Genomic DNA, 6,027 nt, shown 5'->3' with positions numbered 1-6,027 from the left:
TTCATCTTCAGAAGGATCAATGATGCTAAACTGTAAATACTACAGTTAAACCAGCATGAGCCAACTCTAAAACCTTAAGAGACATCTTTTATGGTATGTCACATCATTAAAAGGCTGAAATCTGTTTCAGCTTCAGTCCTGAGAGAAAGTCCCCATCAGTCCTGGCTCCCTGTTGCTTGTCTGGCCTTTCCCTCCGATCATCTCTGCAAAAGTTACTGTAAAGAGGATGTGAAGGACAGTACCGCTGAGAAGGACTCTGTGTAACCTGCAAACCGTGATGTTAACAGAAAAAACTAGTAACCAAAAGAACCCAGTAAGGGAGAGGTGCAGCTTAGCTGGCGCCGCAGGCTTTCATCAAGGAGAGCACATGCACAGTGAGCATACAGTCTACAAGGTAACACGTGGCACATTGACTGCACTCTTTATGGATCACATGTTTTTCTCTAAAGCCATTGCCTCCAACTGCTAATGACAGATACGGGGAAGCTGTTTTCTTGTGGTGTGAGTATTTCAAAACTTCTGTATTTCTTGCGTCCCTGGATCAGAAAAATAAAAAATAGCAATAAAAAATCCATGGAACAAAAAGGTAGTGGTTTTTCCTTTTTCAAATAAATCTATCAAAAAATTTCATCTCAGCTCTACTGGAGAGGGGGTGCACCATTTTTATTGGTTTTGGCTTTTTATGTCTAATTTTTTTTACCTCAACTTACATTTCTAAGCCACAAGTTGTGCTTCCAATTATAAAAATACTAAAACAAATTTCAGAAGTTTCAAAACCTTCCTTCAAGAAATCTGGAAGAGAAAACCTGGCAAAATAAACTTTCTTACCAAGAAACATGGACTGAAGCTAAATTTTCCAATGAAGAAAATCATTGCCATCAATGTTTTCTCTCTCACAGCCATCATGATGCTCTCCACTCTCACAAAAGCAATGGAGTGACCTCACAGCAGAGCCATGCTACTCCCTGGGGCCCATTGCATGAAGAGAACATCACCTCCCCACATCGCTGCTGGGCATTGCATGCACCCAGAAGAAGCTGAAGACAAAACAAAAAGCAGGTGCCAGCTTGGAGCACTGGAGGTAAAATTGCTTGAGACATTTGAGGGAACTGGCAGATGAAGTGGCTAAGCCACTGTCCATCATATTTGAGAAGTTGTGGCAGTCCAGTGAAGCTCCTGCTGACTGAAAAAGGGGAAGCATAACTTCCATTTTTAAAAAGGGAAAAAAGGAAGGCCTAGAGAACTACAGGCCAGTCAGTCTCACCTCTGTGCCCAGCAAGATCATAGAGCGGATCCTACTGGAAACTATGCTAGGGGACGGGGAAAATAAAGAGGCAACTGGTGACAGCCAACATGGCTTCACTAAAGGCAAATCGCGCCCGACAAATTTGGTGGCCTTCTACGACAGGGTTACAGCATTGGTGGATATGGGAAGAGCAACTGATGTCATCTACCTGGACTTGTGCAAAGCATTTGACACTGTCCTGCATGACATCCTTGTCTCTAAATTGGAGAGACAAGGATTTGATGGATGGACCACTTGGTGGATAAGGAATTGGCTGGATAGTCACAGTCAAAGAGCTGCAGTCAACAGCTCGACGTCCAAGTGGAGACCAGTGACAAATGGCATTCCTCAAGGGTCAGTCCTGGGACCAGGGCTGTTTAACATCTTTGTCAGCAACATACAGTGGGATCAAGAGCACCCTCAGCAAGTCTGCCGCCGACTGTGTGGTGCGGTTGATGCACTGGAGGGAAGGGAGGCCATCCAGAGGGACCTTGACAGGCTGGAGAGGTGGGCCCATGTGAATCTCATGGAGTTCAACTAGGCCAAGTGCAAGGTCCTGCACCCAGACCAGGGCAATCCCAAACACAGATACACACTGGGGGATGAAGGGATTGAGAGCAGCCCTGCAGAGAAGGATTTAGGGGCATTGGTTAATGAGAAGCTCAACGTGAGCTGGCAATGTGAGCTCACAGCTCAGAAAGCCAAGCATATCCTGGGCTGCACCAAAAGAGTGTGACCAGCAGACCAAGAGAGGGGATTCTCCACCTCTACTCCACTATGGTGAGACCCCACCTGCAGTGCTGCGTCCAGCTCTGGGACCCCCAGCGTAAGAAGGACATGGACCTGCTCGAACTAGATGATCTTTACAGTCCCTTCCAACCCAAAACATTCCATGATTCTATGATTTCAAGTTTAAACAAATTGCAGAATAACAGGGCTTGTTCCAAAACAAACTTCATTTCCCAGTAGCCTGATCAGTTAATCTTTACGGACTACCATTTTACATTTCTCCAGCCAAAAATCAGAAACCTGTAGACAGCAATGCTCTGACTTTATTCCCCTGATGATCAAGAACCATCCACTTAATAAGACCATATTAAATAAATAAATAAATACATAATCAGACCTTAATGCCAATGAAGCCTGAAGCCATTCAGGCAAAGACGAGACTCACATGAAATAATGAGAGACTCATCCTCAAGAACAAAATAACGCTGAAAAGTTAGATGAAAGTCCAGGTGATACTGCACAGCTCCTATATAACTACTACTGCTCTGCTAAATAAGACCATCAGAAACAATAGGCAGCAACCTACAGTAAAATACCTCTGAGCTCAAAACAAAGCACAAAAACCTCCCAAGAAGAGTCAGGAAACTTTGCAGCCTTGACCCTTGCCCTCGCCCTTCAAATGCAGAAACACCATTAAAACACATTGCAAAAATATTCCTTCCCTCCCCAACTCGACATTCACACCATTCTCAGCCATGAAAAATAAAACCGAAATGCGAAGCTCCCCGTTGCAAGTCTACCAACTTCTTGCACTCTAAGCATGTGCTACTTACCAAAGGCCCAGAAACCAAGCCTCAGCACCAAAAACAATGCGGGAGTCACAAACCAAAGGAGCTGGGGGACAATGTCCACTGCCTTGATTTCTTCACTCGCTAACTCACTGCTCTCCTGAAGCACACAGCCCTTCGGCACCATCTCAGACCTAATGAAAAAAAGACAGAGCAAAATGAAAGTAAAACCAGCTAGGAATTCCACAACTGCCACTGTGGCAAAAACAGACAAGCAAAAATACCCATTCAGAACAGCAGAAAAGTATTATCCTATTCTAAAATCTATAGCTAGATGATAATTTAGGTAAAGCTTTTGGGGAGTGGCCCAAAGAAATGGGACTCAGTAAACTCCAACTTGGTTGTGGTTAAGTCTCTTGCAATGAGAACATGTTTATACGCATACATGTGATTATTCTGGCACATGGAGAAATCTTTATTTACCGTTTCCATTACATTGAGGAGAAAAAAGCAACCTGCCTTTCCTTTGGAATGGGGATAAGCTTTAAGTCAGGCAAATGATTTGAGGAAAAATCCCAATTTTCTATGTAGAATTGTGTGCACAGCGATCTCCCTATTTAACCAGATAGGGTGCAACAAGCAATGAAATATTATTACTATTTCTTTAGATGCCAGGGAACCTACACTGGAAAACCAGATGCAGCCTGCAGCCAAATCCCAGACAAGGCAAGATGGCACACAGCGCTGTTTCAAAATTTATCGGAAAAAAAAACCCCACAGTCCACCGCACCCACATCTCCAGATGTGAAATGCTCGCTCCAGTCATCTTGCCTTAAGCATGGGGCAGAGGATGGGGGGAGATCTGAGAGAACCAGAGGTGGATGAAGGGGACCATGGGTGGCGAGGAGCAGCTGGAAAGGCAACAGGCTGCTATGGTCTGCTCCGTTTTGCTGCCCTCCCTGCCCACCACACCTCCCACTGGTGCTTCCACCAGACCACAAGCCATCACAGCACTACCAACACAACCCCTTTAAGGCCAAACTAGCAATTCTGTACTTAAAAATCCCCAATCTCATCCTTGATGGCCTCCCACAGTTCGGTCCAGCTAGTAAAAGCTGTGATACTGGTTTGCTCCCAGCCCCTGCAGGTGTAAGTCACCTCTGGAAACACTTACACCCTTAAATTTGAACACGGGGAAGGAAAGGGCGCAGCCAGACCCCCACCCCCCCCCAAATCTAAACCCTCATGGGTTGCCCCAGCACGACACCTCAACTTCCCTCCACCTCCTCCCCGCCTGGTGCGACCCGCCAACGGCACTCACCCCACTAGTGGTCCATCGCGGTGCGCTCCCATAGCCCTGCCACAGCCGCCCATGAAACCGAAACTACCCAACGGCGAAACTTCTTTGCCGGGAAAGCACGTGAGACCACGGTGCAGGCTCCGCGCCAGGTTCGGTGAGGCCCAGCCGCCGGCTCCACACCCCTCAACGCCCGGCAGGAAGGGCGGAGCCGCCATTTTGTGGAGGGGCTCGCGGCGAGGCACGGCGCCCCTCAGTGCCCAGCGCGGGGGGCGGGGTTGGCCACCATTTTGTGGTGGGCACTGCAGCCCTGCAGGGAGCCATGGAGGCAGCTCGGGACCCTCTGGGGGTCCACTGGCTGCTTTACTGCCTTTCCCCACCTTCAGCAGAGTCTCTGCTCCCCCATGCAAGGGCAGCCATCCTGCGCAGCCCCAAGGGGCTCTCACTGCTGAATGTCCCCAGCAGACACCTTCCCCCCAGTGGGGCAAGGCACCTCCAAGAAAAATGCCCTTTTTTCTGCCATTTTTTTTTTATTAATGCTCATCACTCTATTGGAATGTCATTCAGGAGGACCGGAGGGCTATGTCTTGACAGAAGCCAGTGGCCATGGTCTTCAGCAGATATTGCCATGCAGAGAGGGAAAATGTCACCTCAGCACTTGTGGCTTTAGAGCAGCAGGGAGCACAGACAAGCCCTTAGCTGGTAGTGAAATAGCTGGTGGAGGCAGTGATGAGAACAGGGTAGGAAGGGAGGTGGAAGGTTGCCCACTACACCAGGACTTCTTCAAGGCTCAAGGCCACCGTTGGTCACAGCATGGTGTCACACCTTTTGCACCACTGGGCTCCTGCTGTGTCATGGACCCGGCTGATTGAGACCCAGAAAGATAAACCATCCTTGTCTGCCATGGAGCAACATGTAAACTCAGCCTGCTATGTGTGCCCTGGCCTTCTCCTCCAACAGCCTTGGCACCATGACCACTGAAGAGATGTTAAACCCAGCAGTCACGTGGAGCACCGAAGTGCTGGGGGAGCTCGGTGGCCTCTGGCGTTGAGGGTGGGGGAGGAGCTGGTCAGAGGGGCCTGGCTCATTTCCCAGGGAGGACATCCATGGCAATGCAGAGGGAGCAACCATCATGCCCAGGGAGCTTGGAGAAACTGAGGCCGTCCTGCTACCAGCCTCGCAGAGCTCTTTGTGGAAGCCCCAACTTTAATATCGCTTTGTGTGGGAGAAGAACATCATCCTCTGCCTTTGTTAATGTGATCACCATTACAGTCTTAGATTTGTCACCTGAGATCTCTTCCAAGTGAAAAGACAAATTAAAAAAGGGAAGCATGAATTGGTACAGGAAAATAACTGAGCCACTTCAGATAAATTATTGCACTGTAGTAGGAAGGAACAGGAACCTGCTGTCTGACTAGACACTTATACTTTCTCTTATAATCTCTTTAGCTTCCTTATAATTTTTTATTGCTTTTCTCAAGTTTGCTCCCACTGTCTCAACCTCATGGGCATAACAATTTGCCTAGAACTCTATGCAGAGTTTACAGGCTCTGTAAAGTACCAGGGACACGAGATCGCTCCATTATTATACAGCACTGTAAATCCACATCCCATTTACTTTCTTTAGCCATACCCAGGTCTTTTAGCATAATGGTTCTGAGCTTACTTGGAGTTTGGTAATGTTATTTGAGTTGCTGAAGTCTGTCAAAATCAGGATCCTCTGATAACTCATGGTAGAAATGAAAAGCCAGGGTCAGCACAAAAGGTGCTGCATTTCCAAAATGTAACAACAGAGATGCCAAAAGGTGGACAAAGCCCATTTTTGCTGCCTCCGGTGACTGCTAACCCGGAGCCCATGCACTTCAAGAGTCCAACCCTTGCTCCTAAGCACACAAGTCCGTTAAAGATCCTGAAAAAGTGGTGTGCAT

Source organism: Leptosomus discolor, chromosome 8, assembly GCF_034619465.1.
Source record: "Leptosomus discolor isolate bLepDis1 chromosome 8, bLepDis1.hap2, whole genome shotgun sequence".
NCBI lineage: Eukaryota > Metazoa > Chordata > Aves > Leptosomiformes > Leptosomidae > Leptosomus > Leptosomus discolor.
Note: the sequence above shows the minus strand (reverse complement) of the source record.